Genomic DNA, 18,182 nt, shown 5'->3' with positions numbered 1-18,182 from the left:
TGTTTGCAGGGAACCTAGCACAACAGAGCTCTAATTCTGAATGGACCTTTGGACATAACCACAATACAAGTGGAGAAAAATAAAAAATGTGTCTTTCAAAATTACTTACACAAAAATTCAGATTCTTACATTGCTAAGGTGGCGTTACAAGCAGCATATTATACAGTGTGTTTTATTTTCTTAATTAGCTTAACAAGTTTATTTTAAGTAATAAAACTTAGAAGCATGGGAACTAGAACAATTTGTATAATGGAGGTGCTGAGAGCCATTGAACCAAAACATACACCCTGTATATGATGAAAACCTCTTCAAATCAGAAGGATGTGGCAGCACCCTTAGTTCTAGCACCTATGCTTAGAAGGGTATATTTAGATTTCTGCACATAATCAGCATCTGTGTCTGATCAAAATCTTTAATTAGCATTTAATTTTTGTTCCCCATTTAGAAAAGTGAGAAGGGACACCCACGTTAGTTAGATACTCTTCAATCATTTATTAATTAAATAACTTTCCAATTTTATGGAAACATTAGCAACATCACTCCCCACTTACAATGTGCTAGAGATAATACCTGTGTATTAGCCAACCAATAGGCTGGCTATGCCTCTGAACTGAGGACCATGACTCTCAGAGGAACAGCCTCTTTGTTCTCCCTTCAGTACTACACTATCCTGCTCCACCTGGGCATGAAGCAAGAGGTCCCCCTGTGATCCTCTTCACTAATGCACCAGCACAGCTGATTACAGACTAGGACTATTAACCTGATGGAAATCAGTGCATTTTTCTCCCTATATTGGTCAAGAGCTAACAAAACCCTCTTGTCTAGAAGAGAGGTTTAATCACTCTCTGCAGTAACTGACATTCAAGATGGGTGTCCCTGTGGGTGCTCCACCTTAGGTGTTTTGGCACCGCAGTGTGCCTGGCCATAAGATTTTACTAGCAATGGCTTTTACAGCTAGCTCGCACATGCGCAGAAGCGCTACATGCGCTAGGCGGTTAATGCGCACGCGTAAGATACGGTCACCTCAGTTCCTTCTCTGCCCCAGAAAAGTATGGAAATAATACCAAAGCAGAGGGGAAGAAGGCTAGGTGGTGGAGCACCCATAGGCACACCCATCTTGAAGAAAATCACTTACTGCAGAGGGTGACTAACCCTCTCCTTCTTCCAGGAGTGTCCCTGTGGCTGCTCCAGTGACAAGCAATTTATCCACTAAAGGTGGGAGCTTCGGATGGTGTAGTGTCCTTTTAGACCAGGGTAAAAACTGTATGTCCAAACGCAGTTTCGTTGGATGCATAAGAGTCCAGAGCATAGTGAGCAGCGAATGTATGAGTAGAGAACGAAGTGGCCAATTTGCACGTATCAGACAGGAAGTTGACTTGTACATAGGCTGTTGATACTGCCATGGTCCTGGTCGAATGTGCACGAAGTTGTGCAGGTGGTTCTTTACCAAATATTGAATGCACTATTCTTATGCATTCCACTATCCATTTTGAGATACTCTGGGAGGAGATGGGGAATCCCTCAGATCATTCGGTGGTTCATACAAATAACCTGTTGGTTTTCCGAATTTGCTTGGTCCTTTCCAGGTAGAGTGCAATGGCCCTCCGTAAATCAAGTGTGGAGTATGGCCTCTGAGTGGTTGGCGTGGGGTTTGGGAAAAAGACTGGTCAGTTAATAGGTATGTTGCAGTGGAAAGAAGAGGGCACCTTTGGCAGGAACTTAGGGTAAGGCCAGAGGACTACCTTGTCCTTATAGAAGGTGGCGAAAGGAAGGTCTCTGCTAGGAAAGCTGCAATTTCACTGACTCTCCTTGCAGATGTCATTTCCACTAGTAAGGCCATCTTCATAGAAAGGTAGAGCTGGAGCAGGTTACCATAGGTTCAAATGGTTTACGAGTTAAGGCCCTCAGAAGCAAATTGAGGTCCCAGGCCAGAGCTGGAGGTTTGATTGGTGGATAAATGTTCTGCAATCCTTTGAGGAACTTTCTGGCCATGGCATGGGTAAATAGCAACTTGCTGTCTATTGGCTGGTGTAAAGCAGTTATGGTAGAAAGGTGGACCTTCAGGGAACTGAGTGAAAGCCAAGAGTTTTTTACTTTGGTTATCCATTGCAGGACCGCAGGTAATGGAGCGGAAGATAGGTTATGATTGTGGAGGTAAAACGAGGTGGAGAATCGACACCACTTGTACAGGTAAGTTTTGTGACTGCATATTCTCCGACTGCTACACACAATATTTTGGACTTCATCTGTACATTCTGCTTCTAGTGAAGTGAGCCATTGAGAAGCCAGGCCTGAAGATTCAGGGTATAAAGATGAGAATGCTCACAGCAACCTCAACATTGGGTGAGGAGTTGTGGCAGCCGTGGGAAGATGCCTGCAGGCGGTCGGCTGACATTTGCAGTAGGTACGTATACCAGGTTTATCCTGGCCAGTCTGATGCTATCAGTATGATGTTGGCGTTAGCTAAGCGCACCTTGGTGACTACTTGATGAGAAGCGGTATGAGGGAAAGTGTATAGTAGGGTTGTCCCCCAGTGTCTCATGAATGCGTCCCCTAGAGATTGTTTTCCAATGCCTGCACCCAAACAGTAGCAGACACTTTTTGTTGGCACTGGTGGCAAACAAGTCAATCTGTAAGAAGCCCCATTATGTAAAGATTTGATGCAGAATTATAAGGTCTACTTCCTATTCATGGCTCGCAGGAAAGTTCCTGCTTAGGCTGTCTGTGGTTATGTTGTCTTTGCTGGGGTGATGTGAGGCAATTAACATTATGTTGCAAGCGATGCATCAAGCCCATAATTGGACTGCCTCTCCTTCAAAGGGGGTAGGACCTCGCCCCTCCCTGCCTGTTTATGTACAACACTGCAGCTTTGTTGTCCATAAAGATCTGCACTGTGGAGTTGGAAATAAAGTTCACAAAATGCTGGCAGGCATAGTAAATTGCATGAAGCTTGAACACATTGATGTGCATCATGGTATCTGTGTGGGTCCACCGTGCTTGTATGGTGAGGGTATCCAGATGAGCTCCCCAGACCTGTTGCGATGTGTCTGTGGTAATGGTGAACAATGGGGTTTGCCTGTCGAAGGGGACCCTAGCACAAGTTTCGTGCTACTGAGCACCACTGAAGGGAGCATTTGACCATGTTTGGAAGTGAGACCAGCTTGTGTAGGCTGTTTAACCAAGGAATGTATACTGTGTTCAGCCAGTGTTGTAGAGACATCATGTATAATCTGGCATGCAATACAACCGTTATCACAGCTGCCATATGGCCTAATAGCTGGACACACGCCCTGGCAGGAAGTTGTGGAGCTATAGTGTGAAGTTGTACTATTTCAAGGAACACCTGATGGGGTAAGGATGCGATCGAGTTGAGCTCTTTTAAACTCTAGTATTTGGGTTGGTTGGAGCTGGCATTTGGAGATGTTGATTTGGAGACCGAGTTAACGGAACAGTGACGTGGTGGTCGTGACTGAGTCCTGAGTTTCCTGGAACGCCTTCCCCCTATACAAGGCAGTCGTCAAGACATGGATAAATTGACACTACCTGTCTTCGCAGGTGAGCCGCCACAACTGCCAAGACCTGAGAAAAAACCCTTCATGCCATGGATAGGCCGAAAGGTAGTACTGTATACTGGAAGTGTTGTCCCACTGTTGTGAATCTTAAGTACCTCCTATGAGCAGGGTGTATAGGCACATGGAATTACGCGTCTTGGAGGTCGAGAGTCGCCAGCCAGTTGTCTTTATTGAAGGAGGATATGATGGTGGAGAGGATAACCATTCTCTAGTACAGGACATCTCTGTTGAGAGCTGAGATTGAGAATGGGTCTCCAGCCCCCTGACAACTTCTCATGAGAAAATATCAGGAGTAGAAGCTAGTGTTTTGATATTGTTGTGGAACTCTTTTCCACTGCATTGAGATGGAGCAAGTGGTTGATCTCTTGACATAGAATAGTCCCATGAGATGGGTCCCTGAAGAGGGACAGGGTGGGTGGGTGGATTTTGGGAGGAGATAGGAAGGGGATGCAGTACCCGAACTTTATCACATCCTGAACATATTTATCTGTAGTTATGAGGCACCACTGATGGTAAAAGGGTGCTAATCTGTGGTTGAATAACAGGGTGAAAGAAGGCTCAGGTGAAGGAAGACAAATCTGATGGCTCTCAACCAGACCTTTAAAATGTTTGCCTAGAGTTAGAAGACTGAGATGGAATGGGTTGATCAGCTAGCTGTCACCTTTTCCCTTGACATCGGTGCTTTCTAGGGTCATATTGCCTTTGAAAATGACCAAAGAGGGAAGGTATGTATCTCTGAACATAAGATTTGTTTTGTTTGCATTTTGGTGCAGGAGCCTGGATGCCCAGCTTTTTAAGTGTGGCCCTGGAGTCTTTCAGGGAATGTAAAATAGCATCTGAGCCATCAGGTCCTCGAATAGAAGGTCTTCCTCCTTCATCTGGACCTCCTTTGGGAAACCAGAGAGGTGGAGTCAGGAGGCTCTTCTCATCACCACAAAAATGGCAAGGACTCGTGAAGCTGCCTGCTGAGTCCAAAGCAGCTTGGAGGGCCGTTCTGGCTTTCAGGAGACCCTCATTGGTGCTACCTCTCATTTGTTCTGAATAAAATCTTCAATTTGCTCAAATATGTGATGAGTGTATTTTGCAAGCATCGCGGTGTAATTAGCAATATGTAGCTGTAGGGAGGCAGAAGAGTATGATCATCTGCCCATTATGTCTAGACATTTCCACTCCTTATCAGGAGGGGTAGATTTGGCAATGTTTTGCTTGCTCCTCTGATGCACTGCCTCAATTACTATGGAGTTAAGGAAGGGAAGTGAGAATAAAAATTCAGCACCCTGAGGAGCCATGTAATATTTCCGATCTGCCTTCTTGCCCACTGGATGAACGGTGGAGGGTATTTGCCAAAGTTGCTTGGCTGGGTCTATGAGGGCGGGGTACCTGGGGAGAGCAAGCCTCGTAGAAGGACAGCTATGGAGGACGCTCTTAAGTTTATACTGAGTCTCTGGCAGTGTGGTTAATGAGACCTCAAGGACCTCAGCTACCCTCTTGAAAAGGTCTTGAAAAGCCCTGAAATCATCCCCCGATAGGACTTGCAGAGGCATGAGAGGGGAGGGAGGAGATCTGTGTAAGTGGGTGAGAGGAAGTAGTGGATTCCTTGTTACTTAGTGGCTGATTGAAGTCTGTCTGGTTGTTTGAGGTGTCAAGGGACAAAGTGGATGTAGGCCTGGAGTAAAGCTGCACAACATGGTGATGCTGTTGCTGCTGGGCCCTCTAAGGATCCCAGGGATCCCAGAAGGGCCACATGGGGGGCACTAGCACAGGTGGTGGTTGTCAATGCGCAAGTTGCCAGTGTGGTATGGCCAGTTGTGAATGAGGGAATTTGCACCTCACTGCAGAGTGTCTGGGAGGGGTTGAGGTCATGACAGAAGCCTGATCCCCCTCACCGGATAATGGAGGCATGGAAAACCCCTCAGAATGGGGAGAGGAATCAGTGCCAAACAAGGGTGTTGTGGGCACTGAAGAGATCATAGAAGCATCTGTGGTCATAAAAGGGCAAAAAGGAGGCACAGGTGGTAAAGAATATTGTGCCAGTGTATGCTTTGGCTTCACAAGCAGAGGGGATGGCACAAGTACGGGGGGCAGTAACAGCACTCTGGTCCCCGAGCTGCCCTTATGTACAGCACTGCTTGGTGCTAGTAGGACCTACAATGCTGTTGTAGCCCTGTGCTGTTCAGCCATGACAGGCTTGGGCTTGTCAGCATGTTTAGGCACATTGGCCAGGTCCTCAGATCCTTGAGGCGCTGTGGGTGAACGCTGCTCCGGTAAGCGCTTGTCCAGAGCCCCAGCAGGGGACAGAACTGGCTTATGATTCAGGCATCACCCTTTCTTAAGTCAAAGGGATTCCCTGTTTGCTACTACATGTGCTCTTTTCTGTCTGGAAGAGGCAGAGCACGCAGTGGCAGCAACAGGAACTGCCTTATCTGACATTGCTGCTGGTGATAGTAATAGCAGGGATGCGAGGTGACCAGATCTGAGAGAGCATTTGAGGGACATCAGGTTGAGCTAAAAACCCTCTGGCTCTCCTGGCTCTTGTTGCCAATTTTTCACTGATGGCAGTAAACTGTGCTGTAATTGTCCACACAATGTATGCACTGTGCACGCTAATCTGGCAGTGTGACTGACAGTCCATAAGGAGAAAACAGTGCTTAAAACAGAGCCCCCGCTGCAAAATGCTGCAGGAGAATGCTGCGAAAAATATTAAGAAAAATTTTTTAAATCTGTGGGAGAAAAAAAAAAATCTCTCAGCCTTATATAAGGAGGCTGGGGCTGAAGCCGAGGGAAAAGAAACTCTTCAGTACAGGAGAGAGGAGTCCCCTGAAGGGCAGCATGAGGCATGGAGCCCGTGTCTGTCTCTGTATCTGAGGGAGCCACTCGGTCATCATCTTTTTGGGGGAGGGGGGAAGAAGAGAGGATAGTAAAAAAATAAAAATATAATGAAAAGGCTAACTAAGTAAGGGAAAGGACTAGCTGTCTGAGGAGAAATCTGCAGAGCACACTGCGGGTTCTGACCGACACCAGTGGCGGCAGAAGAGGAACGGAGGAGATTATATCTTGTGCATGAGCCGCCTCGTGTGTGTAATGCTTCTGCACATATGCGAGCTAGCTGTTAAAGCCACTACTAGTAAAATCTTCCAGACAGAAACACTGCAACGCCAAAACACCTAAGGTGGAGCACCTGCAGGGACACTTAAAATGAAAGTACAGTTAAAATGCTCTCTTTCACTTTACTATTCAAACTTCAGAAGATTTTATTAAACTGGGGAGTTGATTACTTTCTTTCAAACAAAGCATGCTATGAATGCAATGTGTTAAAGTCGTATTTAATGTTACCCTGTTTAACAAATGATTTGATTTTTTTGATAGAGAACTTTATCCTGTTTAAGCCTCTTTTCCATTATAGTCCACTCCTCTTGATGTCTGATCCTTCTATGTTTTTAAATCAATTTGATCTTATCCATATGTTCTCTCAGTTGGTCCCTTGGTTACACCAGTCATTCATCATTATTTCAGAAGCAGTCGTTCAAAGATTCTGACCTTTGATGATGACTTCCATCAGTGTTTTTAGCACAGAGGGTCAACTGATAGCGTCAAGCAGCAAAAAACTAACCTAAATTCAAACCTATGCCTCTCATGAATACAAACTGATGCCTATTAAAATGGTTATAATTTCTATCCCGAGTTGCAGCAAACTAAACATCTCGGCAACTGTAGCCTTTACCATGCTGTTCAAAGAAAAATCTGATGCAGTTTGGTGCCTCTAGTCTACAGTTTGACACTATATGGCTCTGATCAAAACAATGTAATTCTAATTTGTATACCTAAAATGAAAACGGGGGAAAGCATAATCAGAAACTTAACTCTTCAACAGCTAGGTATATGAAAATGTCCAACATCACCTCAACATCTAAATCTGTAGCTTACAGAGAACACCTAGTCATCCCAAATTTGGCTTTAGGACATTTATATGGTGCATCTTCCAAAGAAAGCTACAAAACACTAATTGCTTGATATAGTAAATAAATATTTACATAAACCCCTTTAATGCTGAAATAAAAGTCTTCACAAATACTAAAAAGGAAATATGTGGAGTGTTGCCATTTGAATGCTTTGATTATAAAACTGGAAATTAAAAAAATTCTCATTTGTATTGGTGAAATTTACTAAAGTATTTTTTAAACTGATACATCAAAGAGAAGCTTCTGGGGAAAATGAACTTCTCCAATGTGTTTTATACCTTCCTATTCTGCAGAGCATCCCAGCTGCTATCAGTTCCACTACAGAGCATTAGCTCCTCCAACTGGCTCTTCCAGGGCATCTGTTCTTTCTCTCTTCTCCCTCACTAATACAATACAAAATATTATAATAAAATAATGATGTTCTTATCAATATTTAATATTTTAATAGTTTTAAAATTATTTTCAAACTGGATGCTACCAAAAAGAATACAGCTCTTACATATCAGCCAGAATGAGTACAACCACCACCCAAGCCAGGAAAAGTTATAAAAGGGGGAAAACTTATGTTAAGGTTTAATATATATAGGACCCTCACAAACTCATGTGAGGGAAGCAACAATGCAGGATAATTTACTCACAAGACAAATTACATTGCCCCACTTAAAGTATATTTCCTCTGCCTACTACTTAAAGATAAGGCAAAAGAAAAAAGAGTACATGAAATCTAAACTCAGGACACGTGTCTTCCTTGTACCACAACAGAGGAACACACATTACTGCAACTATTAATTTTATTCTTCTAGCACACAAACAGAAAAGGCTGTGTCTTAGTAATATACATTTGAGTTAAAACACCTGATTCCAGAGATATAATTATCCTAATTATGCCTCCAACAATACATCTAGTTTTGCCATATTACCTGAGAAGGACTCTAAGAGGAATTTGAATGTGAAGAGGGAAGAGGCCTTGTAGGAGTTTAAGAAATGTGCTCCATGCACAAGTACAGTAGAGTCTGACAAATGGACAGAGGAGACTGTGTCTGACTGAACCACAGAGTGAGCCAAAAGGTGAAAAGTAAGAGGATAAGAATTGTGTACTGCAGGTTTTAAAGTAGAAGCCAGGAGTACATCTACCTTACTGTGTCCCTTTATTATTATTAGTCAGCCTGTCTCAGCCACAGAGATAGGCTCACGACTTACTGACACTTTAACACCATCCCTTTATGCCAAGGTCACCATAGGAAGAGAAAGACATCTTAGTCTGGATGGTGCCAGCTAGGTTACTGCTTCCCCCAAACTGATGGCTCAGACACTGTTGTCTTTTTTGAAGCGGAGTACCTGAAAGTCTGTCTTATCTATGGGTTGGTCTACACTACTCAGTTATGTCAACATAAGGCAGCTTACGTGGACCTAATTATGTCAGTGTCTGCGCTACAAGCCTTCCTACCACCAAAGTAGTTCTCTGACGTAACTACCCCATCCTCAATAGAGGCATAAGACTTACCAGTGTGGACACTGCATTCGTTACATCTTTTCTTGTCAGTATCACAGCAGGAGCCAAAAATTGAGAAGGAAGCCACTGCTCCTAGCTGAGAGCCGGGATGAGAAGCCCAAGTGACTTCCCCCCTACTCTTGACAGAAAATGGGAGGCAAGAAGCTCTAGGCAGTCTCCCCTCCCCACTCCCAGATGGGAGCAAGGGAAAGAATGCTGGAAGCTGGGAATCTGTGGGGCAGCCAGGCTTCTGGCAGGGAGCTACCAGCAGAATTGAGAGACTAGGTTCTCGGCTCCCCACACTGCCCTTCTCATGTCAATGAAGTGCTCCTGGTGCAGACATGCACTGCCAACCCAAGGAGAGTAGTGTGAACATGCACCACCATAGTAATTACTGTACTGCAGTGGCTTTAAGTTGACCTAATATAGGATGACTTGTTAGATTTGTTGCATAGGTATGACCTATGTCACTAACAAGTCCCCTATATGGTCTCATTTAAACAACAAAAAAGGAGTATGCTAAGAGAGTCAGATCTTGCTGAAAGTGAGAGACATTTCCACAACTAAAGGCCAGTATCAAATGTAATTTCTCTGCTAAATAGTTATTTCTTTCATAGACCCTTGAAATTCAAACTTTCCCACCACTCTCAAAAATATGAAGTTAATCTAAAAAACTCTCAAATGTTGTTTTCTCAGATGATAAATACTCTGAATTTTTCTTTAAATATCTTACCATCTATTTTGGTTTCTTTTTCTACCAGAAACTGTCAGACACCATAATTAATCATTTCTAGCAAGATTTTAATGCTTTAATCTCCCAAATTAAATCTCACAACTGCACACCTGTGTTTGCTTATTCTCTTTGATGGGCCTCGTCACCTTAAATGTCAGCATTTATTCCACGGCTCGAGTGCTACTTCAAAACTAGCTGTGCTCATCTTGTGGCAGACTTTGCATTTAGATTTTGTAATGTGTTTTTTCAGAGCTATAAATTACAAGCCATATTTAAAATGTTCTTTTTAAAAAGATATAAGTTAAAAAACCAGAGACTTTGAACCCTTTTAAACAATAGAGACTCCTTTTAAGGACATAGTGTTGAGCAAGCCAAAAAAGTACAACAAAAGAGAGCAATGTGTTTCTAGGACAAGGAGTTTAGAAATGTACCACTAAGATTCTCCTCAACTGCCATATAAGATAATTGAAGCATCCATAGATGAGGAAAGCTTTTTTTAATGTGCTATTTAAATACAAATTTGCTTTCTAATCTCAAACTTCTCAATCTCTGAAGTTAACTTATCTAAATATGGTTCTCTTAGTGGCAAAGGAAGCCAGGACCAAACTATTGCTCTCTTCCCCCGGTTACTCTTGGATGTTAGACACCATTACCTACCCTGCCCTCCCCTCTGCCCCTTTCTTATTTCAGAGGCAATATTTTGGTACTCTATAGTATTTTCTAGCCAAACTTTGGGAGCTTAAAAAACAATGAATAGTCTAGCAGCACCTTAAAGACAGCAAAATATGTAGATGGTATCATGAGCTTTCATGGGTACAACCCACTTCTTCAGATGAACGGAGTATTAAAAGTCCAGTTTCAAAATAAATAGGGAATGGGGGGGGCGGGCGGGAAAAAATAGTGAATTAAGAGTGTTTATGTTACAAGAAGCTGATAGAGAAGGTGTAAATTGTTCTTAAGTAGTCATTGTTAGTTGGTTAAGTCATTAGGATATGGAAGATAGTATGCTCATCAGGTAATGTCTTTATTCATACCTTCCTGATAAGTTCATTTACAAGTTTGGGAACTAAGTTCCAAAGTTTCCCTGTGTATTTGGCTTGTGGAATTGGCCTGAAACAACATGGTGACTTTTAAATCCATTAATGAGCGCCCAGGCAGGTTAAAGTGTTCTCTAACAGGTTTCTGTGTGTTGCCTTTTCAGATATCTGATTTGTGTCCATTAAGTCTTTCCCATAGAGACTATCCAGTTTGGCCAAAATTTATGGCAGAGAGCAGTGCTGGCATTTTACAGCATAGAACACATTAATAGATGTGCAAGTAAATGAGCCCCTGATATAGTGGCTGATATGGTGGGTCCAGTGATAAAATCACTTATGTAGATGTGTGGACATAGTTGGCACCAGAGCTGATTGGAGGGGTGGGTTCCTGGATGATTATGATGGAGGTGTGCTGCTGGAGAACACTTTAACCTACAGCGGTTACAAGTTTGGGAGCCATGACAAAGGTATGAGTAAAGACATTACCTGGCTAGCACACTACCTTCCACATTCTAATGACTTAGGTACCCATTGTTTAGTTTAATCCATTAATCTGAAGTGGATTGTCCCCACGAAAGCTCATGATACCATCTACATGTTTTGATTGCCTTTAAGGTGCTGCAAGACTACTTGCTGTTTAAGTTTTTCCAGATACAGACTAACTTGGCTACTCCTCTGAAGCTTGGGATCTTAGAAATTCTGAGTCACTGTTTCCCAGAACTCATACTCTGGGAGGTGGAGCTCCATCAGGTCCTTGGTTTCATCTGTCTCTCTGCACAGCTCACAGGTTCTGCAAAATTCCCTATTCCCTTTGCCTTGCTCTGCCTGGCAGACTTTTGGCTGAAACCACATACATCACATTTCTTTGGAAGGGACCTTGAGAGGTCATTGAGTCCTGTCCCCTACCCTCATAGATGGACCAAGTACCATCCCTGACAAATTTGCTCCAGATCCCTAAATGGCCCCCTCAAGGACTGAACTCACAATCCTGGATTTAGCAGGCCAATGTTCAAACCACTGCGCTATCCCTCCCCCCCAGTTCTTCCAGCTTCTCGGGGGGAAAGCACCCACTGCCTGACCCTAGTCTGCAGGTCCTCTGGGCTGTGGGGCTGCTGGCTGGTGAGCCCATTCCCATCTAGCACTGCAGTCAAGGACTTGGGGATTGAGGACAGGACGGACACTTACTAGGCAGACAGCTGGCAACAGAGAGAGCCCTCACACCAGCTGGCCATAATCTTTCTGGTGCAGTTGCCCCCTATTGTCACTCCGTAGTATATCTGTCCGCCATGCTCGCTGCCCCTTGTGGTCACTCTGCAGTATAACTGTCCCTCCAATATGAACCCTCCCTTTCCATATTATGGAAAATAATGTAATTCTAGGTGCATCCCATTGTCCTGGCATGACTAAACTCTGGCCTTGCAGGTTTCTCTTATCCTAACTTAAAGCATACCAAATCTGATGGCCCTATGTCTTACCATTTAGGAGGCATTCTTGGACGGACTGACTCATGGACAGAGAGACATACAAATTCTCTAAAAGTTTTAAAATCATGCTTTTTTAACTATTAGGTACCCAAGTAAGTCTAAGAACCTGAGTAAAGTTTTTAAAATGTCACTTTACGTACCCTTAACTGGAAAATGGTTTTAGCAAATGCTATAATTTTCTAAAAAAATACCAGTGTACCCTGGAAGTACTCAAATGACTGTTTTTTTATGCCAATTTATAGAGGGAGTACATATAGGGTTTATATAGTAAATATACCCTGGTTGCAATCTAAACAAGAAAGACTGCTACTGATTGGCTCCATAATTAAAATAATTAAATGACCTGTACCTCAAAATGTTTGACCAATTCTCTTTGTTCTTTCCTGAAGTAGTAACTATGTGACAATATATAATGAAATCCTTTGCTACAAACAGAAAACCTACTTGACAATACCATTGTGAAGCCAGGACTAGATGTCTAGATTTCAGTTCCAAAATAGATAAATACGTCTTGACCAGCCAATCAAAGAAAATGTAAATCAGAAACAGACTTATGTTCATCTAAAGATGTAGCCCACTAAACAGGCACACTGCTCACACATCAGCAGTAGAAAGCACAGTAGCTGCCTGGATCAGGTATATACACACACAAAGCAAGAATTTTATATTTATACATCAATTAGTGCAAGACTCCATTTTTCCTCAACTACCAAGGTTCCTCTTCCTTGTTTCTCTTTAGAGAATCTGGTTCTGTGCCCTCATCAGAAGCCCTTAAACAGTTTTATTTACAAAAACTAAGCCATCAATTTACAGCAGGGTTTTCCATAGGAGTTTGCGTCTATAAAGAAAATTTCATTTTTACTCTAGATCCTTGGTTTCTGCGTATATTTCAAAAGGTCTCCCTAACACAAACAGGTTCAGGGCCTCCATTAGCATTGGGGAGCCTGCACTGGTGCTCCAGCCCTTCTGCTGCCCCACCATGGAGCTAAAGCACACAAAATCAGCTAGGCTGGACAACACTAGACTCTGGTATGGGAGGGAGTGTCTTTCTCCTTCTCAGTTGGGGGCCACATCAGTGAGGGGTTTCTTTTGGATGAAGGGGGGGGGTTTGCTTCTCCAGACCCCAACTGATTTTTCTGTTGGTCAGTGGTCCCCAACCCAAAAAAGGTTCCCCAAGCTCAGTGTGCAGGGATGAAGACACTAAAAACTATGAGGTATTCAGATACTACAGAGATGGAAACCATATAAGAACTTAACACAGATTTGGTCGCATCTAGCCACTCCTGCTCAAGGATCCTCAAAAAGTATTTCTACCAAATGGCCAAGTCCTAAAAGGTTACTTTTCTCCCCTAATCTTTTCCTATTTAATTAACCTACTAGAACTATTTACAGATAAAATAATAGTTTGTTACCGTGTAAAGGTATTAATTTTCTGAAAATCTAGTCTACATAAATTCTCATCAAAAGTTCTAACTACACAGAAAATTCAACAGGGATAAACTATTCTTACATCAAAGGCTCACAAAGAATTTTAGACAAGTCAATTTCCAATAAGAATGATTTTTAAATACCTGCAAAAATGTTCTTCTTTGCTTTAAAGTAAAACTTTTGAGCTAAACCAGTTTTTACTAAATGTATTATGTAAACTAATTCTCCCTAAAATGTTAACTTATTTCCCATGTCTAGAAGCCAAATTATAAAACATGCTAATTTATCTTAATCTAAACATACAGGCAATTAACTGACTATGGTTCACAACTGTGACTCTCAGGCAAGATGAATATATACTAACCTTATTATACATATAGACAAAAAAACAGCATTTTTTTTGTTTGGGTCTTTTCTTTTCTTTTTTTTGGTATTTTAAGAATTTGGATGTTTTACAGAATTTATTCAAGTGAAGACTTGGTTTTATTTCTTTTTGCTGAATTTGTGCTATTCTGATTAAAAAGCCCAGAAGCACACTCATATGAAAAGAACCTGAACTCAGAGGAACAATGATATTTCTATTGTCCCAAAGGGACTAAAAAAATAAATAAAAAAATCAAAGTAAGTGGACACATCACTGTCAAAGACTTTGTACTGTAGCCTCTCAGAAATTGTTTCACGTGGACTGCTGTTAACCTTTTCCTAAAAAAGTTTAACTGAACAGAAGCATTAGTTCAGTTCTAGTTAACCTTTACCATTCACTTGTACAATAGCATGACCAAGATCTGTCACAAAAATTGATATTGACCATATGTATTTTAACCTATACCCTCAAACATACACCTCTTGAGAATCATTACAAAAGAAAGTCTCACAGTCTTATTTAATAGATTTTCCCCCATAGCAGTATCAAAGATAAAGTTTTTAGAAGAAAGAATAGATGTGAATAGTGTTAGCTTTACCCCACTCAAGATTAGGGCTTCATCACGGGAGATGGTACACTGTACACACGTAGAAAAAAGACCATTCTTGCTTCAGCAAGTTTTAACAAGGATAGGAAAATCAGGACAAGAGGATGAGGGTACAAAAAGCAGTCACACCAACATTCTATCGTCAATCATAAATGACTTGATTCAAAATTAGATACAAGTCAAAATATAGGTAAATATTCTTCCTATTTTTATAATTTAGAACACTACTTTCTCTACCAACCCATTAAAAATACAATTCCTGGCAATTTCCAGCCTTGCAAAAAATAAGATATTAAGAAAAGAGTAAAAATAAATCCAGAAATCTTGATACAATGAGTAGAGAGGTTCCATAATTCTTGCTTCTTCTACTGGGCCATATTTATATGTTCCTAGGGCCTCTAACAGGGTTATACTCAGGCAGCCAGCCCATCTCGCTGATCACATCACCTTGTCACACTTCTGTTTTTAGCACATTAACTTACTCAGAGCCAGTGCAGCTTAGGGATGTTAAATTGCGAGTAACCAACTATTAGATTAGTTGATAAGCGCGTCCACCTTTGAAATGTAGCAACAGCCCTAGTGCTGTTGCTACACTTCAAAGGTGAAAACATCGCGTGGAGCCCAGGATCAGTTGGAGACTACCGTGCTGATCCCGGGTTCCATGCAGCACTGCCACTTTGAAACGCCATGGGGAGCCTAGTGTCACACTCCTCGTGGCATTTCAAAGAGGCAGCACTACATGGAGCCGAGGGTGGGAGGTAGTCTCCAGCTGATCCCGGGCTCCACACAGCCATGCCACTCTGAAACGTCGCATGCAGCCTGGGGACATCATAGATGGACCCAGGCTCCATGCAGAGCTACCACTTTGAAGTACCACCTCCATTCCCCCTCCCCCTGTCTCTTTCTGACAGAGGTAGTGGGGGAGGGAGGGAGGGAGGAGTGACTAGTCCTGCACATCCCTAGTGCAGTTATGTCCATCACTACTGGAAATTATACCTTCCCGTTCCAGTGAAGACATACTGTAAAACAGCAAGCACTGTCGACTCTCTTTTTCCTCCAATTAGGTAGTGTGGTTAAATTTAAGCTGAAACCTTGATTTTCAATCTTCAAAAGTTATCAACTGAAAGTTTAAAAAAAAAAATCACAAATAAATTAATAAGGACATTAAATTTTATAACACACCATTTCACCAAAGGTACACTATCCTGCTTTGGAAGAACTATGGTCAAGGAGGGTAAGAAATGGAACTCAAGTCCTGTAAAAACCACTGTCTCACATTCCAACAACTTTGGAAAAGATTTTCAAGAACATCTCACAGAACGACAATGCATCTTCTAGAGGCAGGCTTGCAAAATATTTACAAATAAAGAACATCTGAAGTTACTTTATGCTTAATTACCACAAAGTGCAGCAAACTGCATATCAAGAGAATTTTTTTAATCTATGAAAGTTGTGTTGTACACGTTCCTGTTAATGAACAGAGATCTTTGCCTTAGTACTTTACCACATGCCTACATTTGATCCAAATCCTTTAACTTAGTAAAGAAAAACATCCTGTTAAAGTTATTAGAAGGAATATTCATATTCAGAACAGGTAAAAAACCATCAGAACAAGCTTACAAGAGTTGCTGGTGAGAACGTGATTACCTGAGTTAGAGGTCTTGTCTTGCTATCCCCTATCCAACTACTCTGCTTCAGTAGCTGATAGATACTAGCTATAAACTAAGAGACATCTAGGAATAAATTTCTATTTTTTTTTAAACATAAGCCACAATTTTTCATGATTAAAGAGAATTTTAAATTATTTACTGTTTTGGAAGCCTGTCATATCCTAGAGCCACTAGCAGCAATGCCACCATCTCAAATCCCTGCGGTAACGACTACCACATTAATGGGGTGAGAAAGAAGAGTATTTTCTGTATTTAAAAGTTAAACAGGTTTTTTTTTTTTAATAAGATCCAAAATGTTGTATCCAATTATTAAAATTTCTTTCTTTCCAAGAATCTGTAAAAACAGATTTGTATAGGATTGTCAAGGAAACAGAATTCTTCCAGTTGTTAAGGACTTCGTTCCAGAGAAAACAATTGAAATTAGTCTGGTCAAATATCCCTTAAATGACCAAATCTGTGGAAACCATCATATTAGAATTTGGAAGGCAAGAAATGCATATATAATGAACACAAGCATATTTTTGAAATTACAGTTTACAGAAGCAGGCCCTAATCATACAAATAGTTCTGAATGAGGAAAAGGTACAAATGACTGCAGGAAGAAAACATTACCAGCTTTAATGGGTCGTGTTGGCTATGATCATTTTCCTGAAAAAGCTATATAGTTATTCACTACACAGATGTCTTAACCCAGTGGTGCACAACCCGCCGGTTGTGGCTGTCCTCCAGGGCATCACAGCACTGTGATTTGGGCCAGCCAGTGTTTTCTTTTCCCGTCTTGGCACCCACCGTACATGCAGCGTGGATGAGGGAAGTGGCAGGCGAGCGGAGCAGCATTTAAAAGGGGCTTTTTTTGTTGTTGTTGTTGTTCAACCAAGTTTTACCAGGGGTCGCAAGTGCAAAGGGTTCTTCACCACTGTCTTAAACAATAATCCACTGCCAAACACCCCAAACTCTGCAAAAACCTAATTTAATCAGTTCTGAACTCTGGCAACTAGGAACTCTCAATTTATAGTTCAGACACATACAAATCTTGCAACAAAGATGCAAAGGCAATCTTATTAACAGATTGTACTGTTTCAAGAGATCATAAGAAAACTATTTGAAACAATTGAAGCTGGCCAAAGACTTTGTTTCTACTTGCCAATGCAGCCATGTACCCAGTAGCAGCAACACAACTTCTACACATTTTCCTCAAGACAGTCAGAATTGGTTACACTGACTGACATATCAAATATACAATGCACACACATACCATGACACACCCAGAATTTATTCCATCTAATCATAGAACAGATGGTCAAGCTATAGAATGTTCTATTCCCTAAAGGTTTATAGCTCACTCATATCCATGGCTATAATAAATATCTTTCAAATAGCTGAACAGTTACATTTTGAATCTTTTCATAATTCTCAATTTTTGAATTTAGTATACTGTATGTGTCTCCAGATCAGACTATTTATCTTGATACTCTAGAAAGAAGCAGATACCTTAGAAACAACAGGCTCTACTGTCTCCCCAGTAGCGTGGAATGCATTCCATCAAAAACAGTAATGAACTAAATTCTCTACTCAAAGAAAATTCACCACTTCCAACCAGTAGTGAGAAGAGGACAGAGCCTCACACTATATACCCTATGTTAGGATAAAAGGACCAAGTGCCATAGTTAGTTCCCAAAATTTATTGATCGTCCCATACTAGTCACTAAGAATGCTTTTATACAAATATTTAATAGTCTCAGTCTATGATTCAACATTTCCGATATACATTTACAAAAAGAATCAGCCTAGTCCAAGCCAGATTTCCTCTAAAGGACAACTGAGAGATAATATACA

The 18,182-nt window shown here is 41.6% G+C and overlaps 1 protein-coding gene across 7 annotated transcripts in view; it reads right to left on the bottom strand.

The window, feature by feature from the left end:
- The window catches only part of PRIM2 (DNA primase subunit 2), a 226,769-nt gene that overhangs the window by 190,108 nt on the left and 18,479 nt on the right, over nucleotides 1-18,182 (bottom strand). The gene's annotated exons all lie outside the window — the stretch shown is intronic.

This window comes from Pelodiscus sinensis, chromosome 3, assembly GCF_049634645.1.
Source record: "Pelodiscus sinensis isolate JC-2024 chromosome 3, ASM4963464v1, whole genome shotgun sequence".
Taxonomy (NCBI): domain Eukaryota; kingdom Metazoa; phylum Chordata; order Testudines; family Trionychidae; genus Pelodiscus; species Pelodiscus sinensis.
This window is presented reverse-complemented; position numbering and strand designations above follow the sequence as displayed.